The 23190-nt window shown below is 39.9% G+C and overlaps 1 protein-coding gene across 11 annotated transcripts in view; it reads left to right on the plus strand.

Annotated features, from left to right (window-relative positions):
* The window catches only part of ZBTB20 (zinc finger and BTB domain containing 20), a 769723-nt gene that overhangs the window by 481824 nt on the left and 264709 nt on the right, over positions 1 to 23190 (plus strand). Inside the window, exon 1 of one of the 11 annotated variants that reach the window (XM_019652240.1) lies at positions 14906 to 15218. The exons of the other annotated variants lie outside the window; for them this stretch is intronic. The gene's annotated coding sequence lies outside the window, so the exon portion shown is untranslated. Of the gene's footprint in view, positions 1 to 14905; positions 15219 to 23190 lie in introns of those variants that run through there. 11 annotated transcript variants of the gene reach the window in all.

Raw genomic sequence — 23190 nt, forward strand, 5'->3', positions numbered from 1 at the left:
ATATAGAATTAATATAACACCTCATATACTTTGGAAACTTCTTACAGTATATTCTAGGATTACATACCATAATCATAATCTCCAAAAAAGTGAAGAACTAGAGAGACAATGAAAAAGGCTGGACCACATTTTTTTTTAATTTTAATTCATTTATCAGTTGAAGTTCAAACTTGGGAGGTTGAACCAGAGGAGATTCCAAGGTTGATGAGTTATGGGACTAGTGAGAATTACCTAGAAAGGTTTCCAGGAAAAATTAAATTCAATTAACTTGCTATGGCTAAATGTTTAAACCTTGAAGTCTATAGGCTTCCAGGTCTGTTCTGAACTCAGTTAGATATTGGCAATCAAGGAAAGGGCTCGTTTTGTGGTACCCAAGCTATCGCCACTCTCCTAGGCAAAACTGCAAAATATCACTATGCTCCATTGCCCACAAATGAAACCCTTACACGACCGACCAGCTCCTGCCCCACTCCAGCAAAATTACTCTTTTTTCACCCTGAGCTATTTGTTCATCCTTAGATTGCCAATATCAGATAAGTGTTGATCATGTTCTAGAACATCAAAGTAATTAACAAAAAGGTGTGAATGAAGTTTACAGGTTAAGGCATATTTGCATTTTAAAAGAGGGGCTTGTTAAACACAAATGAACTAATTGATGAAATGTGTGAGAGATATTTGTCTATCCGGAGTGATGGGGGAAGATTTCTAGTGCTCTTTTTTCAGTCCCTGGATACCAAGTGCAGTCCTGTTGGCTTTCTTTTCACCTCTGCGCCTCTTGCCATTCACTCCTCTTTTTACCCTACCACATTTGCAAATAAGAGTGTATCTAAAATAGAGAATCATTAGTTATAGAGTTGCTTGATAGGACCTTATACAAACCTGAAGATCTTGAGGCCAAATATTGGGTACTAGAGCCCTAATTCTTAGAGCAGTCAACTTGAACAGAAAGAAATGCTATGCATTAGAGGATTACCTCTCATTTAGTGTATTTACTTGTTTAATTATTTGAATGAAGGATAATTTATAAGAACTTTTTTACGATTACTAAAAGCTCCAAAGAAATGCCTTTTAAACAATGGGGATGGGGGGTGGGGAGAGGAGAGTCAGAGGCTTTTTAAAAAATAAAATTATTTGATTAATTTATATAGATGAAAAACTAGAAACACTTTGTATATAATTTTGATGTCAGGTCGGCTAGGAAAATTAAGTCTGAACACCCAGATTTTTTTCTGGGCCAAGTAATCTACAATTTCAGAGAAGAATGAACAACCACAAAAAGACAGAGGAGTATATCTGTAGGGATCCAGAACCTCATTTAAAAATGTAACAAGTGAAAGAAAAAATCTTGCCACTCCACGAACTAGCCTTTCTATTCCAGCCCCTCTTACTCCCAAGTTTCCCTTTTACTTTTGAGGAAAGATTATATCAGAAACTCATGAAACCACTAACAAAACTTTTGACCAAAGTTGTATACTTTAAATTGCAGCCTTTCATTTTCTAGCCACAGTGTACGAGATCCATAGTCGTTCCTCCTCAGATTTTTGTGGGCCATGCACAGGTGTCGCCTAGAAATGTGATGGAGCTATATGTCAGGAGGAGAGTTGAGTGACAGGCCCCGGCTTCCACACGTGTGGCTCAGCCTTGGCTGCTGCACGCAGCTTTTCTGCAGTCCACCCCAGTGTCTAGAAATTGAAAAGGGAAAAGCTGTCTTTATTACAAAAAGAAACAATAGTAATTTTCTTGAAGTTACGCTAGCTTTTTACAGTATATATAGCTCTTTCATGTCTGGTTTTAAAATGTCCTTAAAGGCAATTTAGAAGGGGTTAATAATAATAATGTACACAGAGATTATTTTAATTTGCCAACTGGGCAAATAATTGAATTAGGATTGAAACTCAGGATTCAAAGCATTTCATTTCAGATCTTATGCTTTTTTCATTACAACAAATTTTAAGGGCAGATATGCTTTTTTATGTGAAATGGGGTTTTAAATATCCAGTACTGCCTAAAAGTAGGAATCCTAAATAATTCATAGAAATATAAGTTTCCAAAATTATCCTCATCTTAAAATAAACTTTTAGATGGAAAGATCTCTCCGGTTGAAACATTGAGATTAAAGTAATAAAATTTTAGTTTCTCTCTTTGTTTTCACAGGTGTTGACTAATAGTAACCATTTTAATTTGCTTAAAGAGAATGGTGTTGCTTTTTTTTTTTTTAGCTTATGTGTATGGTAACCCTATTTATCAACCAAACAGGCACACTTTTGAGAGTGAAAGTGGCCATGATTAATAATTGTGCCTGGAGAATTGGAAATGTAACTATCCTGGGTAAACTGGGATGCATCATTCTGAGTCTGAGAGCAGTGAGTTTTGAATGGAAGAAAGGCCAGCACAATGAAAATACAACGTGCATCGATTCCACCCAATTTCTAGACACTTGGGTGGACTCCGCTGAGTATAAGCACAGTGAACACAGAGTTCGGGGACACCCATTTAGGACCAAATCAGAAGGAACAGTGCCCCCTACTCAGACCCAATATTTTATATCAGTATTTCATACCACTTGTTAATTGGAGGCTCCCATCTCAACTTTGATGATGCACAACCCAGATTCTCAGACCAGAAGACATGTCCTATGCAGCATTCCCCAGTAAACCTTAGGCATTTTCATAGGCATCTTAAGTCACAAACATTAAACCAGCATTTGAAAGGTTGAAAGGGAAAAATCTGTTCAGACCTTAAATTATTTTTACAAGATAATCAAAATAATATTATGTAATGGAAAGCTCTTAAGTTAGTAACTGATTAAAAAATTAAACTGGTTTAAAAAAATAGATTTTTATACACCAAAGCTAAATTTGATAGCATAAGACAGTATTTAATCTTAGAATGTCCTCATAACAGGCATACAAAATTGTTATTTTGGAAAACGATAATATTTATGAGAATGTACTGCTAGGTGCCATCCGTATAACGTGCCGTCTTCCCATTTTGCCTATAAAATGCTGTATTGAAAGGTGACGCTCTAAGAGTGGTACACTGAACAGACTAACACCACCCCAAAACATGATAGATTCAGGGAGAGTTTGGCAATTATTGCTAACTATTGCTGAATTATTTGGAAATTCTTCCTATGAGATGACTTTTGTTCACCTAATGTAAGAAATATTTTCCCAGTCCGTATAAAGTTCACATTAATTTGATTTGGTTTCTGAAAAAGTTTTTATTTGTTTTTCTTGTGATTTCAACTTTTATTTCAAATAAAAAGTTTCCCTTCTGGACAACAAGTTGCAGCCTGGAAATGGTGAAATGTCTGGAGGGGGGGAGAACTAATGAAACTTTGTTGTGGAATAGTTCACAAAGGAACACAAGATGCGTTACATAATGCAGCCCTTTGTTTGTGGAGCCTCTGACAGAATCCTGCCGTTTTAGCTCAGGCTGAACGAACGCTGCCACCAAAGTCCTCCCTCATTCCAGGCAGCTCTGAGTCTTTTTCCCCACCTCCTGCCATGATTACTCTGGCTTCTGATTAAATCACACCTTATATTTAAGGTCACTAACCTAAAACGACCCAGAGCTGCTTATTCCTCTCCTCAGCAGTTCCCCATTACTTGTACTGTTTGGAAGCCTTGAAAATAGCTCCTGTCCCAACTTATGTAGCCTTTTCTCCAAAAGCAAATGCTGTAATAGTTTCCTCACTCGTGGGTTCAAACCTCAGGTGAAAGATTCTGGAAGCTAATTAGCATGCTAAGGAGTCGGGAGCATTTGGGTGAGTCACAGTCATGCTGCCTAAGGGACAAGAAAAGGGCTTGTGGCTGGTGATATTTAACTAGCGCTGTTTCCTCACTTAGTTTAAATGGAGCTGGAACTGCATTGCATTGTCTTCTTTATATTTAATAGAAATCTTGTGTATTTCATCTCTTCTTTAAAACGTCTATCCCTTTGAGGATGCTTCTAAGGTCTTTGTGCTTAAAATATATTTCTGCTAATTTTGGAAAAGTTTTTAAAAGTTTGCTTTTATTATATTAACTACGCTGTAACAAATCCTCATCTTATAACTTTTTATTATAGACTCAAGTTTTTCTGTTTTGACCTAGTTTAGTTCTCGTTTCTTAGCTTAATACAAATTCTCCCCTTGCTTTCGGAGTGAGAATTTCATTACATATATTGACTGTCTAGGACACATAATCAAGATATGAAGCCAATGAATATTTATTAAATGCCAAGAATGTGACCAGTGTTTGCCATCTAGTTAGGAAGAACAGTTTGGATAATTCAATTTATGAAAGTAATTCTTGGTCAGAAATGTGTTCCGTAGCAGAAATCCGGACTTGAATGGCATAAACAAATAGGGGTTTGTGTTTCTCACGTTACAAGACGTCCAGAGGTGAAGAACTGCTGGCATGTGATTTATTCAGGGACAACCTCCCTGGTGCTCTGTTCACCTTTTTTGCATGCCAGTTGCTTTATGATCACAAAATAGCTGCTGCGACTCCATGCATCATGTCCAACTTCAAAGAGGGAAGAAGGAGGAAGCAGAATGGTCACATTTGACCTCTAGTCTTTTGTCCAAAAAGAAAAAGCTTTCTCAGAAATCAGCCTCTCAATCAGATTGACACATGGGAATTATTGACTACAGCTGGGTCCCAGGGCCACCCTTGGGTGCTAGGGAGGCAAGGAAATCAGGGAACAGATTTGTCATAATTGCTTAGAAATAATCAAAACTCATCATCCAGGACTAAGCTCACTGCCACTCTGAAAACAGGGGTCTGTCACTGGGAAGAACAGGGGAATGGACATTGCATGGACAATAGTGTCTACTCTAGCTGTACTAGTAAAAAATAAATAAATAAAAGGAAAAATTAGTGTGGACTACAAAAGCTAGAAAATGATTTATGGCTGAGGTAGAACCTAAGCTGGACTACAAGATAACTAAAGCCATTAGATCTGCAAACGAATAACCATAGGACACTTTAAGGGAAGAACAGGCGCTTAAAAGCAGGAACATACGTGCTATCCATGGAAAGTAGCCACTACCCTGTGCGTTCCTTAATTCTTTGAGGGCAGGAAGTTAGGCTTACTCCTATTTATTTTCCTAGCGTCTCACCTGTAGCAGACGCTTATTGAATCATAGTAAATTAATATATAATATTCCAATCCAGAAGTCCAGACGTGATTTAACAGGTCATGGAGAAAACAGAAGAGAAAATTTAAATTTTAGGAGTCCCTTGGTAATACCAGGATAAAGGGAAACACCAGTATTAATCCGGCTACTCTCCAGAATACTTGTTGGGAAGTATTGGAATCTGGAACGCCTAAGCAAGGTAGAGCAAGAAATGGAGGGTGAAACACCAAGTAAAGAATTTGAACTTGATCTGTGAAAGCCAAGATTATGTTTCTGGAATCAGATTTTTGGTAATACACAAACAACGGTCTCCAACGGGCCCTCCATCTATCAGAAGTACCTAGCTGGTTGCTATCACTCGCTCCCCTTTTCTCTATGTTCTGTTCTCTGTGACCTTTATGGGTTTCGAATGGAACTTTGGAAAAATGAAAAGTAGTTTATTGGAGATTCCTAGATTCCGACTTTACAATAATTGAAATTCTCATTTCATTCTCAAACTGAGAATACTCAGTTTCTGCTTTATGCCAGTTACCCTGCTGCAGTTTTTAGGAGATTATTAAAAGAATACTGACTACACATTGTTTACATCCTAGTCAAGAATTTAAATGTCTTGATTGATTTAAGATAAAGAAAATTAATAATCATACTGTCCAGAAAAAAAGCCAAGCCAGTCAAAAGGATAGTTTGACTTGCTTTTTGTTGTTATGGTGCTGTTTTAACCAGACAACAGTCAAGAGTCAGACAAACTTATCTCTGCAAATAACACACAGGTAACTTGTACTAAAGGGAAATCACCTCACTCACAATAGGTGCACTTATTTTTTATTTAACAAAGGATAAAGTGTCTCGTCCTATTTTGTTTACTGAACCCTAGAATTTAAATTTGGCTTCCAGTCTGCAGTATGGCTTAATAGTAGACTAAAATAATAAATGACAGTAAGTTCATTTTTAAATTGTGCCTCCATGAGTCCTTCATAATTTCAAGACGGACCTTACTTTTTGTTTTTATGACTTTAATTTTACCTGAAAAATATGCCAGTAGATGAGAGGATAGACACAGCGTTAAAATGTGCAACTTCAGTAACATGGCATTTCTAGCACACTTACGGTCTGTGGCCATTTAATGAGGTTTCCTTGTGACTTTAGGCTCCAGCCTCCCTGATTAGAGTACTTCAGATTATTTGAGCTGAAGAGTACCTCTTATTTTGACAAAAGAACACCTATTCTGTTTTAGTTGATTGAGTGATGTATTTTCACTGGCAGATCTTTAACAACTCTGAAGGCTTGCACTATTGCTAATATTGCACTTGGATAAGTAACTCAATGTATCTGGGCATCAGGTTTATCATCTGCAAAATGAGGTAACTAGACTTCCATGGTCTCTAGCTACTTTCAGCTCTAAAGTTATATGATCTCATTTTTCAATTCAATTCAACAAATACAGAGGGTGCCAAAAAATGTATATACACTTTAAGAAAGGGAAAAACACTGTATTAACATTGTAATACAATGAATGACGCTAGCATTCATTTGTTTAACGCCATCTTTTGAGCGAACATCATGCTACACATTGCTACCGTAATTCAATTCAACTTCGAAAAGTAATACATAGATAACATCCCTTAAAATGTGTACATTTTTTTGGCACTCCCAGTATTAATGGAATGTTTACATAATGCAAACCAACATGGTTGGACCTGGATGGGTACAAGGATGAATGTGATCTTTTCATGCAAATAGCTTATAATTTGATGCATTCAAGATTGAGATGTGTATTTCCCAACACCTTTTATCTCCTTATGTTTGGGATGTCATTTATGAATGAGGGCATAAGATTTATTTCAAGAGGGGCAGAAATTCATTCATTCATTAATGTTTCTCATATCTGGGTTTGGAGAACCAAAAAAAGGGGTCAGAGCCATCGTTTTAATAATGTGCATTTGAATCCCACCTCGTTGCAAAGAATTTAGAGCATTCCAGAACCATTATCTCATTCATCCCTGAAGAAGCTCAATGCATGTAGAAAAAGATAAATATAGTTATTTCCATTTTGGTGATTAGATAACTGGACCCTACATTTCCTGGAGTTATATAATGAGCCAGTGAATGACCACAGGTGAAAATCCAGGAACTCCCACTCAAGGACTGCACAGCCAGCTTCCTTTATGCGTGACAGTTTCTTTTAGCGAGTTCTGCAGAGCCTGATTGGTAAACCACCTTCCACACTTCATCTTTCCTCCCTCCCTATCCAAACAGCAGCTTAGCCATTGATGATTTCAGATGTATTGACCGGAGCGGGGTGGGAAAAAGGTGTAGGGGAAGAGCGCAATGTGTGCAACACAGGTGTGGCATGCAAGCTGTGATACAGTGGCATCATGTTGCAGTCTTCAGTTGGCATTGAAATTACAAGTGAAGAGAAGTTGGGGACTCCTTTACCATTGTAATCCGTAGACATTGGACGATAGGCCCAGCAGCCATAAAGAAACCTGCACTTTTGTGAGGTGAGAACGTCACTGTAAATGTGCCACCCTGGACAACTCTGCTGCAGTTCTCGTATCACTAGAATTTTCCTAGCCCACTTTTGACAGGAGTCAGGAACATAAGAAATGTATTTCTTTTTACAAATCTTGCGAGCAGCTCCTTGGAAACAGGTGATTATATTTCCTTCTTTACCTAAATCTTCCCAAGTAGTAAAAAAGTCATATCCATGTTTCATCTCATGGTTTCCTTAGTGAAAAAAATGTGCATCTGAGGCCTAGGAAAATGTTTGGCCTTCACAGCTGAATGTTTAAACAGGTGCACGCGGCACTGGCCTGGCTGAGGAAAGGTGGTCTCCTCCTTCTGGAAAGCCTGACGTTAAGGGAATGGTTCTGGTGCCAGCTTTCACCAGTGCTAGCGAAGAAAAGTTCAGGTGATTCTGAAGTAGTATTACCTGGTGACAGAGGGAGCTCCCACTCTGTGTTCTCAAGAAGAAATTGATTTAATAGATTCAAGATATTATTAAATACATTCTGCATTAATATTATATGTCCTCTTTGAATCCAAGTGGCAATACAATAGAATTTCATTTTATAAATAACACCTTTCAAGCTAACACCACAGGGCACAGTACAAAAGAATCAAAATAGAACACAAATGCTGTAATCAAATGCAGACCCCAGGAAGGCTGATTAAAAAGGCATGTTGCTAGTCAGAGCAGCCGACAGGGTAAGTATAGTGGGTCAGAGCAGAGAAGCCAGCTGAACAGAAGGGCAAACTGAAATAAAACGGATGTGCCTGCCTGATTCATGCGCACTTACAGCTCTTCCTTTTCCTTAGCCATCACCTCCTTTCTGACTCAGGAATTGCAGGGGAGACGAGTGCGATTGTGTTTGTTGGGGAGGCGGAGATCCAATGTATGTAGAGTCATGAGGCTCATCCTCAGTCCCTCACATACAACATAAGCAAAAGAAAATCCTAAAGACATCTGCTGGCAGCTGGCAGCGATGCCTACAACAGGATTGTGAGACAACGAACAGGGCTTACTTTCCTCGGTCATATCACTGGTTTCCATAAAACACAACTGTGAGGGAACAAGCCGATCCCTTCCATGATAGCGAGAGCAGACAGTGCTGCTGTGGCCAGGCATCTGGAAGCTGGTGGACGGGTGAGACAGTGCTTTGTGGTCTTAGCCTGGTGGTTCTCTCCTCCCCACAGGACCCTCTTCTCACCCAATTGCTTCCTGTGCTCTGGCTCCTCACCACTGCAACCTTTTCTAATGCCAAGGGTTTGTGTTTTAAAACCCTGCCTCTAATTATAGGATAAATGGTTCAGTCCTCTTCTTAAAGGATTAAGGAATTAGGCAAAAACTGGGGAGGTATTTGGGCATATACCTCCCCATCTATATGTAAAACCTAATGGTGATTGCTGTATACCTTGAGGAATGCACCCAATTGGTCATTTACTGATGCTTCTCTATTTGATATTGAGGGAAGAACAATATAGGGCAGGAATCATAGGAAAAATTCCCTACAATATATATGATACATTTTTCTGAAAAGTAGCAACCTATAGCTACAGTCATGGAACAGCAAATATGGGTTCTACCATCATTAAAAAGAAAAAGAGAGAGAATGGAAAAAAAGGATAAATTGAGGCAGTTTTTACCACGCTCGACTCTCCAGGTTGTTTGCAATGGTTCGCCTGATTGCCCACTTAGCAGAAATTCTTGACTGAAATCATTGGTGCATAAATTTAGGTCAACAGTTTAGTATTTCTGAACATCTTTTCCTTAATCTGGCAAATGTAAACAGTTAAAACATGTGGGCAGCATTTGGGGGAAAAGATTACCGTATGAATACTAGTATTGCTTTTATTTAATAGAATCTTATTTTCCCTAATTCTGTCAGTATTTATCAGTAAAGGTGAACAGTAGTATAGTAAATTGAGAACACTGATTATAATCTCCAAAATGAGTTATTTCATAAAGTACGTGAGCAAATGATAACTATGACAGTTATCAATGTGCGACCTCTCAGATCCACTCTTACCTTTCATTGCCTCCTCTACAAAGGGGTATCTAGGTCCTATCTATACTTTTCCTTTCCCAGCTGTATGAGTGTGCTTTGTCAGAAGAGGGTTCAGAGAGACTTTATGGGAGGGGAAGAGGTTTTTTCTTCCGGATTCCCGTGCACTCCTTTGGTTTCTCCTGGACCTGACTCCTGTAGCACACACGCTGCCTGGGTGCCCAGCGGCTGAAGCACAGGCAGCTTCTCCAGAGTCTGGTGGCTGGCAGCTTCCCCCAGCCCCCGCCACATGCTCACGCACACACACTTGCACACGTACACACGTTGGCTGGTGTAGGTAGTAGCATGCCTCAGATAAGACACCTCCCTGTGAACAGTTTTCCTGGCAACCTAGAGTGCAGATTCCCAGCAAGTTCTGCTGACACAGCTCCCCAGCAGTTTCTCTGCCATTTATTCATTCAGTGACTGGGTCTGATCCAACAAGGTCCAACTCTTTCTAGAGCATTCTATCTCAGCCCCACAAATAGCTATGCTCCTTATATTTGCTTATTCTTATATAATTTAGAATTCCCTTTACTTCTTACTAGCTACTCCCTCATTACTCCAATCTCCTATTATAGTTAATAATTCTTTATATTAAACTTTTCATATTCAAATTGCTATGTGGTTTCTCTCTCCTGATGGATCCTGCCTGATACGTAACCAAAGAATATTAAAATAATCTATATTCTTTGGGAGTAGGGCAAAGCAAATATGATAAGCCATCTCTTTATGGAATGGATTAGCATTGGTACGATGCGCCTTATCGAGGCCTGACTCTTAGATGAACAAAAACTTTTGAGAATTGGATGCTAGGTTGAAAGGTGAAATAATAATATGATGCTATGTACTATTTTTAACTGTACATATGATTTTCATGACCAATTTTTAAATATTTTATATGATTTTACTGAGAGGTTTTTTTTTTCAAATGTAAACTATAATAAAGCAAACAGATGTTTGGACTCAAAAATAATTTGCTAGCCTTGAAAAGATGTTGCAAAATAATATCACTTGAATGCAAATTTGTAGATTAGTAATGTTAGGATGATAATGATACCCATCATTTATTGAGAGCTCAGAAAGTCATCAGTACTTTACTTTAGTTTATTGAATCCTCATAGCCATAGAGGTGGATACTATCATTATCCCTGTGTTACAAATTGGAAAGCAAAGTCTCAGAAGGTTAAGGAAGTGGCCTAACGTGATAAGTGTAGCAAGTTTCAGGGCTAGAATTTGAACCTAGATCTATCTGCCTGTGAGCCCTGGTTCTTAACCACGGCACACTGCTTCTAGAACACTACCACTGAAGCAAATGCCAAGTTCCCTGGGAAAACAGACACAGAATAATTGTTTTCTTGTTTTCATCAAAGATCCAGGAAGAGAAACTCTGAAGTATTCCTAGAATGTATAGCACAGCCTGAGATACTTCTGAGACAGGCAATCTATTACTTTCACCTACCAGGATCTGGGCACACTGGGTGAATATCACTGGTCAAATCCCCAGAACCAAAGTGTTAACAGTGTATCAAAAACCCAGCAGCCTTTATTCAGAGCTGAATTGAAGGCAGATGAAATATTAACAGCCGTTCTTTGCAGCACAAAATGAAATACGAGATCCTGTATCAGAAATTATTAGTAACCTGTTAAAAGAAATGCTGAAAAATGGCAGTTACCAAATTAAAAACTGGGAAACAGAGCCCAAATGGGAAATTTCGAAAAGTTTGGAGGAAAATAAATGACAGATTGTCCTCTTGGCTCTTATTACTATGCCATCCTAAATCCTACTTGGCAATACATGGTGGAGGTGAAATAAGAACTGCATCCCTGCCAGTGCTGGCCCTCAAATTTGTAGTCCTGAGTGTCTGTGATGGTGTCTGGGATTGATTAGAAAAGTAGTTGGAATTTGGTAGTATTTAGCTTATCTAAATTGAAGAGTCTGGAGACTCTTATTATGAAAGGCTTCCTCTCATTTGTGAATTGGCCCCTTTGCTCCACTTTTGGATGGCTGGCTTCCTCCATGCTGAGCTGCACTAAATGCTCTACATGGGAAAGCTATTCTCCTTAAACACCTTCAAATTTAAAGCATCTATCTGGATACGTTCGTATGTATGACTCCAAATTCCCAGCATCCAAAACAGAAAGAGAGGTTACAAATCCCAAATCCCGGGTAGTAAGCGAAGGAGACATTTTTCCATCAGGAACTGAAAGCAGAGAATTGACTGTAAGCGGAGTTGTTGTTGAGCAGTTGATGCCAGAGAGAAAAAGGAAATGAGCTATAGAACCATAGAATCTTAGTGTTGGCAGAGGCTGCAGAGTTCCTGCAGTCCTACCCTATCATTTTTCAATGAAGAGGCTGAGACATAGGGAGTTAAGGGACTTGACTTGCCCTAGACACATAGTTGTTTACTGACAGTCAGGCCAAAATCATTTCCCAACTCGCAGCCTGGAACTCGGTAGCTCAGCATGCCCCCGCCATCCTCTACTGAAAATTAACACTAACCCAGCCTGGAACATGGAAGGATTCGGCATAGGTGGGGAACAAGAAAAACGAGGACTTTTGAGATGGCTTAAATCAGTGTGGGAAAAGATGAGGGGACATGGAGGATCCGCCTTCATTGTGACTCGTTGGCCAAGTTTGTGCAGGGCATTGTGTGTCAGTTTACACCCCCATGCCTGCCCGCAAAAAAATAATAATTTGGTTGTAATTCCCCAGGGTTTATATTGATGCACTCAGATTTGATTTGCTTAGACAGTTCTCCCACATAAAGGTTTGCTCCCGGTGGAGTTTGGTTTGTGGGTGGCATTGCTACTGATCCCTGCTACTTCCATGAGCTTGACTTTCTTTTTTCTCAAAGTGAAATGTGCTCCATGGTTCTCATGGGGAGAGCCTTCTTCATGGGACGCTACTAACTGAACATCAGATGCAGGTATAAGATGTAAGAATTGTCTTCTAGTATGTATTCTATTAACCTCATGGAGAGCTCGGGCCATCGGTGGGCCTTTTAACCAGGCTCATGAGTTACCGGTAGGTAAAATAATTTTCTTTATTTGGAAGCACAGTAATTTGAAGGAAGCCAGTAGCAAAGAAGATCTAATAAAAATGTCTCAATAGGATTCCCTGTGAAATAGCAGTACAGGTCTTTGAGACCAGTCAAATATTTTTCAGAATAGAGCAACCGGAAATGAGAGAATCAGACAGTATGATGAAAACTACAGATGGAATGCTTTGCATGAAAAGTGATTATATTTAAGAGAGGGCTCGGGAGCGGGTAGGCGTAGAGATGGAAAGGGGGGGGCGTAACTGAAATACGAGAAGATGATGCTTGACCAGGTCTAGTAAAATATTCCCTGCCACAACCACTGTTCCATGAAGAGATTGAGCCAAGAGGCCTGAATCAACTAACCTAAAGTTCAGAGTTGCCATTATTGTGGGAGGCATCAGGGAGGGCACATCCGGATTTGTGTTACATAGTAATCACTGCTGGGTGTCAGCATTCATCAGCCAGATGGTCAGACCCACAATTAATCAATTAGGCTGGGATGATCAACTGGACTAAGTTTTCCCCTTTGGTAAAAAACCCTCATCATGCGGTCAAGGCCAATAGCACTTTTATCCTGTTGCTTTTGGAGATGCTTCTAAAAACCCATCTTTTCTTTTTTAAGGCCTCTAGTTACCAGACACTGTTAAGCTCCAAACTGCTTTGACAACATAGATACCCCAAATCAAGATTTTAACATAACAGATTTTCAACATCCTTTGTGTTCAAGGATAATGTTTAACATACCCAGGCAGAAATAAACTTCTTAAAGCAGCCTTCTCTGACGACTGCTACTCCACTCATTTTAGCACAGTCTTCGTATTGGCTCCATTCATCCCAGTGGAAATACACTGGCAATGATTCTTTCACTGGGTGCTTACGAAGATGCTATGATAGTCAAATGAAAATCGTAGCAATTTGTTGAGTGTTTGCCATGTGACCGACATTGCTATGATAAAGACCAAACATTGGCCAAACATCGATTCAGTCCATAATAATTCAATAAGGATGATAATATTCCATTTCAAAGAGAAGGAAACTGAAGGTTAGAAAGTTCATTTGCCCAAGGTGGAGCATTTGTTAAAGATGTGTTGAGATGATTTAATGCTCTCTGGAATGAGACTAAATAAAATTTACTCCACATTTTCTTCCACATATTACACATCTGCACATCTCTAAGCGATAGCAATTAGGAATATATCGTGGGTCCTTATTATTCCTCTTCAAAGGATGTTGAAGAAATCTTTGGCTAGTGTCTCCCAATGCTGTTGATCTTTCTCTCTCTGCCGTGCTGCTCTTGCTGCATACCACCTGCCTTGAGATCGCTTTCTTCCTAATGTTGGGGCCTCCGTTACTATCTGCTGCTGATTCTCAGCCTCCGCCTCAGTTTCCTTGTCTTAATGTGGTTCTTCTAAGCTTGCATCAACATTAAGACCTTTCTTCATCATTTGGCTTATAGGGCAATTTGCCTCCTCCCAAACAAAATGTCCATGACTGATTTATTTCTTAGGTTGAAATAAGTGTTGGTTTTTCCCTCTGCCTGTTTTATGTTCCCTCTCCTCTTGCTGTGTTAGTGTAATACTGCTCAAGAGGTGTTGGAAACTCCTAGTGCTGGGAAGCGTCACTTCCTGATGGAGGTCTGTGCTGACCCTGCTGAGTGGAAATGTGGACATGTCATATTTCTGTAGTGTTTCATCATTGAACTTATGCCCCTCTTTCCTCTCAGTGCTTCTCTACCAGCACCCAAGCTTGATTTAAGGAGTGCTTCCCTTTAACTGCTTTGTGACCGGTATTTTGCAGGCTATACATGGACACTATTGATCCAGATGTATGTCTTTGAGATATTAGACCCTTACTTATAATTATATTATTGTATGCAGTATGAGGCTTCTTCTTGCTACTTAACTGCAGTGCTTTGCTTTTATTTGTTTGTTTTGCTACTTAACCAAATTGGGAAAGCAATACCGAAATACAAGGATAGTATACAGGTACCCACTGTTTCTTAAACCAAGTTCAGGAGCACACTGACGAAAAGGTATTGCAGAAATCTTAATGAGCATCTCTTCTCCGCCAGGGCTCCACCAGTGCCCTCTTTCTCTGACTGTGGTACTCTAATTTGTTCTTGCTGTGTTTGGTAGGCAGCTGTTTTGAGTTTTTCCCTTGCTGCTCCTTTTTCTGCAGCCTACAGTCTTCACCCCAGAGCTGATGAGGCTCTTTCATTCTGACCTGCAGTATGTCCGTGCGTTGCAGAGCTGGGCCCTGCCATCGAGACTGCCTTTCTGCTTCATTTTGCTCCTGACCTAAACCCCCCTGCTATTCCAGGCCTGGCCTCTCATGACCAGAGACTGCTGACTCATCCTGGCCTGTGCCAAGCTGTGCAGTCGCTTAGCGATGTGGACAGGAGTCGAAGGACTAGAATGAGATCACTGAACTCATTTCACTTGTTGCTTACGGTACAGTCCAGCATGAGCTGGAAATGTAGGAACCTCAGCCTCCCGAGCAGAAAGAGTAAGTAGATTAAACACACCGCATCACCAAGTCCTCAACACGCAGAGTCGGGCGGAGGGTGGGGCTGGCTTTCTCCTGGCTGTGGCGAGGGCATTCCGGTTCACCAGGAGTGTTCCTTTGTCCCCTCTTCTTCCTCTCCTCCACAGTTGAACCCTCCCCCCTTCCCTGAACTTCCCTTCTGAAAATGTCCGGATGGCACAGCCATGATCTGGGCAGAAATGAAATTTTGCTAATAAGCAGCCTCCGCAAGAAAATCCTGGAACAGTGACACTGTTGAAACTGCTTAGTTTAGTTTGTCTACTGGGAACTCACATGAACTTCCCAACAGAATTCGAGGGGATGAGAAATCTTTTTTTTTTTTTTGCTCTTATTTTCTTCTTGACTCTCTTTTTCTTTCTGTTTGGAAGGGAGGTACTTGCAGGAGACATGGCTGCATTCTGGTGTGGTGTAAAGCTTTCCGTCGGGAGACAATAATGTACATTCCTCTGGCAGGACGGGATGGTTTTTTTTTTTTTTGTTTCTGTTGCTGTTGTTTATTTATAAGACATTTCCTCTCAGTTAGTGGAAGTTAGATCGTAAGAGGCTCCAGTGATTTTCCTTCCACCTCCCCTCCCTAATTTCTGTGCTTCAGCACTCTGGAACACTGTGAACTCGACAAACTAATCAGAGCAGAGAGCTTAGCAGCCAGGCCTGGACACTCTCAAGAGACTGTGCTGATTCTCGGTCGACACTCCTTGGATCAGGAACCACAGTCTTGGTGAGTGAGTGGTGAGGTTCCAGAATTTGATGTGTCAAGGATTCTATTCTTGGTGTCTCTGAGGCAGTCAGGAAATAACGGGAGTTTTGAAAAAGGGGAAAAAAAAAAAGTACAGTTTTTTTAAAAAGCTACCAAACAACCCAACGGCATGGTGAAGGTTTCAGTGTGCACGGCTGAGAGCACCGTGTGGGCAAGAGCAGAGCCCTGAGCCTGTGCTCGGGAGTAGCCTGCAGGCATAGGCTTCATGCTGCCACCGATGGATGTCAGCCTTGACATGCCTAGCACACATGCTGGTGGGAGGAGGAAGGTAGGTGAGGGAGTGGGGGCGGGGAGGCAGTGCTCGGGTGGCCGGAGGGGGAAGTGAAAGTGGGATGCAGCATACATGTGAAGTTTCTCTCTACCAACTTCTCGTCATGAATGTCTATCCTGAACATGTACATTATGCTCAGAATACTTAGTACCCAGCTAAGCAAGAAAGAAACGTGGATGCCTAGCAAAAGAATGTTGTTAATACTGTTCCTCTAAAGATCACTGTGCTAAAAACTGCTTACTTTTAAATGTTAGGGAACCTCCCCGCACCTGACCTTTGGAAAATGTTATTTGTTACACCCTCTTCTTGGGTCTTCTGCACTCCTGGTATCGAACAGAAGAATGCAGTGAGAATCCTTATTGGGTCCCAGGGAAATTTATCATCCTGACACAGGAGAACTAGATGACTGTCCTCACAGTATTAAACCCAAATACAGTCATGTCCCCAATAGAAGAGACTCTGATTGAGTGTGCTCAGGGAAGTTGTCAAAGGACTGGAAGGGGGTGGTTGCAGCCTGTCTAATATGAGACTAACGGAGGAGTCAACAGACCAGCTTTCAGAGTCAATATGTGCCTTCTGTGTCCGTGTTAATAACTCACACTCTCCCTAAAAGTGGAATTTCAGTTGGAATGTGTATTTGTCCTTTACAATCAGGTCTTTACTTACTTGCTTTTGCAGAGATATTTGATCTTCACTGTGTTTTCTTGTCTTCTTTCCAATTTCAAGAACCCGGCATGTTCCAAAATATTGAGTGGAAAAAAAATGGCGGCCATAAAAGCATTAGACTTTGTGGCAGCATCTGATGTGAATTGCTCTTTGGAGAGAGGGAGGGGCCTTTGATGTCCCCAATATGGTTCTCATAGGCTAAAACTTCCAAGAACCACAACTCAGCCTAAGGGGTACTTACTCAGTGTTCTTAAATATTTGGAAAGAGATGCTATTTTATTGTTTTAGCTTTCCTTGCTATTAACACATTGCCAGTAGATTCCTCTGAAAAGTTGAAAATGTTTTAGCAATAGTCGATTTTACGTTGAACCAGATGTGTATTGTGTGTGTGTCTGTTGTGTGTGCTCTTGTCCAAGCTGGTGCAGTTATCCAACATATTACATTGGTACTTAAGCTTTGGAATTTTGTTTGCTACTCTAAACGATTCACATTCTTCACCATATAACTCATGCTTGCTCATATATCCTGAGTTCCCTACAGAGACTGCCCCCTGCTCCAGACTCATCAGGGTCCGTCAGTGACCTCAAGAACAAAAAGTCAGCTTCCTGTCACAGTTCTTATAGTTTGCAAGGCACATCATATTCCTCAGCTGTCACTGTGACAGGAAGCAGTGTCCAAGTTTTATTAGGACCAGTAATGGTTTATTAGGACCAGTTTAATGGTATATCATTTGCCTGTTTCAGTTAGGCCATGTGAATTACGACCACACTATTTGTATGTATAATGTTTCTTGGGGATTTTCCATTAGGTCTCTTGTTTTCTAAAGAAAGAAGTTGAATGGGAAAATGGTGGTAAAAATTTAAAACTATGGAATAAAAAAAAATGTGCCTAGCGTTCAGCCCATTACCACCAAGGAATACACATAAGAGGTTGTGCCTCCCTCAGTTAATGCTTAGGCTGGACAGACAGAGTCCGTGGTAAGGATGTCTATTAGGACTACATTGAGGGCATGCTGGATCTCTAACACTTTGAGACTTTTTCTTTCATTGAAATCTTCTATGTCTATAAATAAAAATGTTTAAACATTGTTAAGCAGAGAATGGGTAAACACATATATGTAAGAGTATATCCCAAGAGATGACATTTAAAAAAAATAACCTGCAGAGAGATTTTCCTCATTTTTGCCAAGATCTGGAGTTCCACGTGGCCATGGAAGAATTCCATGGCTAAGCAGGAGTATAAAAGTCAGAATTTGATCAGTACATCTCTCATAAAAAGGCAAGATAATGGTGTATTTCTTTCTGCACAAATGGTTGTGTTCATGTTACCTGACTTTTTTCAATACCTGTATTTAAACCATCCTAGTATCCTATCAATAATTCAGTTTTCTAGTGCTCATCTCGAAAATTTTAATTTCATTTCAAAAGAATGTATTGTAAAATGTACATTTTCTTGCATGCACATTTTAGCTGTAAGCACTTTATATATGTCATATGCATTTAATTAGATAGTCACAATTAGATGTAAATGACATTGTTAAAACAGAATTATGATTGACCCAATACGAGATTATTTTTTATTTATATAGAAATGTTTTTTAATATTTATGTGATTTCTTTAAAATATACATGTTTTAAAAAGTTCAAAAAGGGTTGATTCATTGTATCATGTGATTGTGTTTGTATGTTATCTTGTAAATGCATACATACATACGTAATGTGCATAATCACATACTATTCAACTATTAAAAATATGACGAACTACTAGCTAGGTTTACTTGCCTTTGAATTCAATCACACATTTTTCAAATTGACCATAAGCGAAGTGTAGTTGACATTTTATCACACTGATAACAGAATTTTTACACAAATATTTATGAATAATACCTGCAAAAGGTAAGATTTGGTTAGCTGATAAGCTTGATAATTATCCTTCATCAAATATGCATGTTAGATTATAAACCTAAATTGTATTATGTACAACTTCAAAATATTAATTGCTTTGTGTATAAAGCAGTTTAAAATTAAGTAGAAAGAAATTAAATTGCTATTAATTATCTTAAAATTGAAAATATATTTAATGAATTCACTTTATTTTAAAACAATGAATTCATGTCCAAATGACTCAGTTTATTCTAGTTTCTCAGCTATTCAGATTTACTTTCAATACTCTGATGCTATATTTATACGCCAGTATTAGAAATTATAATTTTCCAGATATCTTTCAAGATACCTAGCCAAGTTATAGCCTTGTCAAGTCTGAAGCTTTTCATGATAACCCAAACTAAAAGTGAACTTCCTCTTCTGACATTGATACCATTTTAAAAACCTATAGCTTTCCCTTGTCACTTAAGTGGTTTTTTTTGTTTTGTTTTGTAAATATGAAACTACAAGTGATTAGAGGGCAGTTACTGCATTTTTTGTTTATCTCCCTCCCTACTAGTGTCAAATTGCCTCAGTCTAAATGGAAAATCAATGAATAGGTTATGACTGAGTGAATGAGTGAATGGATGGCTATCTATATGTCAATACATTGACAATGAATACATCTTGCTTATCATAATGGAAGAAATATGTCCAGAAAACAAATCACTAGATTCCTGTATATATAAACCATTTAAACTCGAGTATTAGATCTTCCAACTAGCCGGCAGCGTCTCCAGCCACTTGCCAAGGTAGCTTCTCTAATCCTCAAAATAAGTTGATTTCTGATGGGACATTGGATCTTGAGCTTGCAGTAGTTCCATTCATTTTTCCAGGACTCAGGAGGGTGGCCCAATACCCCCAATTGGCCGGTTTGTGCAGTCTGAAAGTACCAGACTCACCTGTAATGTATCACAGTGACCAAAGGCCTCTCTAACTTGTCACTACTTGCTAACAGTCAGCCAGTGGTTCCTCCCTTCCTGATACTCAACATCTAGGAAGCTCCAGCATGTCAGCTGTGGAAAGGCATGAAGACTGGCTCTGAATGGCTTGTGAACTAGATAAGGGAGGGGTAGGGCAGACAGCACAATAAAGAGAGGGGCAAGGGGACAGGCAGCCAAACCATTTCCACTATCGTAACAAGCACTAATTAAATGCCATTTTAGGCCAATAATAGCTGAAAATAGCCAAGTGCAGTTGTTTCTCATGGACGCGTAGAGAAATTGGTAGGACTGCCTGGTGCTGCTTTCATCATTAAGCCGCAGTACAGTGAGGCACCTTCAGTGCTGTGGTGACACTGGAAGAGAGGGCCATTCCAGCACCCTAAGTGGTATGCTACTGACATGAATCACATCCAGGGAGTAACTTCATACACTACAAACCAACCAGAATAAACAATAATTAAAAGAAACCAAAATATTGTGTAAAATGCGCTTTAATTACATCTGTTATCAATGCTCAATCAACGTGGCAGTCCCCAAACTGCATCTAATTCTGTCTCCTACCCTGAATTATTTTCTAGAGCGTCTACTATATATAAATGAAATGCCCTTGTTTCATTTTTATCTCTTCTTATTTCCCCTACTTATCCTCTAGTAAACTGAATTCCTAGAGGTAAGCAGCCAGAGGGAAAAAGAGAAGCGATTCACATAATGGATAATTAACCCTTGAACAATGGAAAGTTAACTCTCCGTAGACATGCCAAAAACTGAAATGTTTTGTTGTTGAATTTGTTCTCCTTTGGGTGTTAACACATAGAGGACATCTCCATTAGCACAAACTTGGCACCAAACAACTGGTTCATCCTCAAGCTACAAATGTCACACTCACCTTCCAGTTAACTCTGGCAGGATTTTGTAGCATGATGTCCCCTTGGGTAGTCATGTACAAACCACTCTGAGGTACAAAATTGTATGAGCGCCTAATCCACTCTGAAAATGAAAGAAAAGGATCTGTTTAATGAAAAGCACCTAATAAGGAAAGACACAAATTGTAATAAAAAGTATTAGCACCTTGCACCTCCTGTTAATTGCCTTCCTAGTCAAGAGGAATCAAAATAGTGTAATAAATGTTAGCAGTACATCAAGAACGTAGTGCTAAGAATCATTTCTACCTTTTAATAGTGAATTGAAAAGAGTAGCAAACATTAAGCTATCCATGTAGCTTTAATTCCGGTTCCTAACCTTTCTGGGACTCATCTACCTCATTTGTGTAGTGAGAATAATAGTACCCATTCAACTGACTTACCACTGTTGTTAGGAGGATCAGATGACAAAGACTGTCTCTCCATTAAACATGGATTTAACATTCACTCATTCAGTCAGTCAGTCAGTCAGTCAGTCAGTCACTATTTTATTTATTACTTCAAGAAGCATTTTAAAACCCATACTCTGTGTCAGGGATTATTCTAGAAGCTAAAGATTTATTTATTTATTAACAAATATTTATTGAAGAGCACATATTATGTACTTGACGTTTTTCCAAGGGCTGAGATACTACAGTCAACAGAACAAAAGGGAGTCTCTAGTCTCATCATGCTTGCTTTTTAAGCAGAGGAGGAAGACGACAAACAAGTACATACGTGAAATATATAGCATGTAAGAGGGAAAAGTACTATGGAGAAAAGTGAAAGAGCAAAGAGAAAGATTGAGAGATGGTGTGTGTGTGTGGGGAGGTGGGGGGGAGTCAAGTTGGAATTTTAAGTTGGATGGAAAGGGAATACCTCATTGTGGGGACAACATTTGAGAAAGGTGAAGAAGCATGTTTCATGACTATCGAGGCACGAGCCTTGTGGGCAATGGAACCACAAAGTGCAGTGGCCCTGGGCAAGAACGTATCTGGCAAGTCTGCATGTAAACAAGTATTTGTGGCAGGATCAAAGTGGGCAAGCAGGAGAATGGTGGGAGGTGAGATAGGTAAGGCAGTGGGGGCCTGGGCATGTAGGCCTTGCTTTGCTGTCGTCAAGGCTTTGTCTTTCTCATTGACAATACAACGGTGAATAAGACAGGGCCCCAAGTTGCTCAAAGAGGAGAAACAGAAAGGGAAATGAGTTTGCATAATGCCCTATGCTAAGTATCCTAACTGCAAGAGGTTCAAGGAACCTCGGAGGCACAAAATAGTGAGTGTTTCCTTGAAAGTGCCTTGGAGTAGAGGGTCAGGGAATGCTTCACAGAAGAACTAATAAATCCATGCTGGGCCATGAAGGATTTGCCCAGATAGTCAGAGGGAGGAAGAGTGTTCCGTTAGAGGACCAGCAGAGGCAAAGGCACTTCAACAGGAAATAACGTGGCAGAGTCGGGGACCAGTAGCTCTGATGTTTAGTAGAGGAGTGGGGAGAAACGATGCTGTAGATGTAGGCAGGGAACCATCATGCTGGGCCTTGATTGCCATGCACAGAAGTTTTAACTTCATCTCGTGGCAATTGGGGAGCCATTGAATGGTTTTAAGTAGAGAAGGTTAATGATCAAATTGTGTTATAGAAGATCACCCTGGCAGCAAGGTGGAGGATAGATTGGAGGAATGGGAGAATAGAGACAGGAAAATGAGTTAGGAGGCAACCGAAATAGTTCAGATAAGAAACAATGAAGCCCTGAACTAGGGCAATAACTGTGGGAATAGAGAGGAGGAGACACGTTCGAGAGATAAGAGGCAGAATGGACACAATTTAATTACCTTTGGGCTGGGCATTGAGAGAAGAAGGAATTTTGGATTGCTCCCAGGTTTCCGCCTTATACAACGAAGCAAGGAAAGCTAAGAGCAGGTTTTGTAGGCTGGGGGAAGATGATACATTTTCTTTTGAATGTGGTAATTTTGAGATGTTTTGAGATGCAGACCCTTCAGACTGCTGTCCAGTAGGCTATTGGATTTAGTCAGGAAAGCTGGAGGTAGGTCAGGGATAGAGATCAGTTTGGTAATTACCTGAATTATCAGCATCATGGTTGTGGTTAAAATCATGGAGTGGGCTTTTCTCAAGGAAAACATGTTGACAGAAAGCAAAAGGATACACCATTTCTATGAAACAGAGAGAGGAAGAGGAGGCTTAGAGATTATTATTATGAGCAGCTATGATGTGCCAGTAATGGTGCCAGGTGGTGGCGGAACCAAGATGGCTAGCGCTCAGATCCTGCCCTGGAAGTCTGTACAAATATAAGAGGTCATCATTATTATCACCACCAACCATAGAACAGTGCTAACAGAGGAAATGCCCAAGCATAACAAGAACGTTATGCTGAATATTAGCATCAAGGGAGATTATTATAAAGGCAGGATCCTGGAAAGTTTGCTGCATGCAATTTTTTGCTGTAGAGTTCATTTCTG

The sequence above is a fragment of the Hipposideros armiger genome, unplaced genomic scaffold (genome assembly GCF_001890085.2).
Source record: "Hipposideros armiger isolate ML-2016 unplaced genomic scaffold, ASM189008v1 scaffold_176, whole genome shotgun sequence".
Taxonomy (NCBI): Eukaryota; Metazoa; Chordata; class Mammalia; order Chiroptera; family Hipposideridae; genus Hipposideros; species Hipposideros armiger.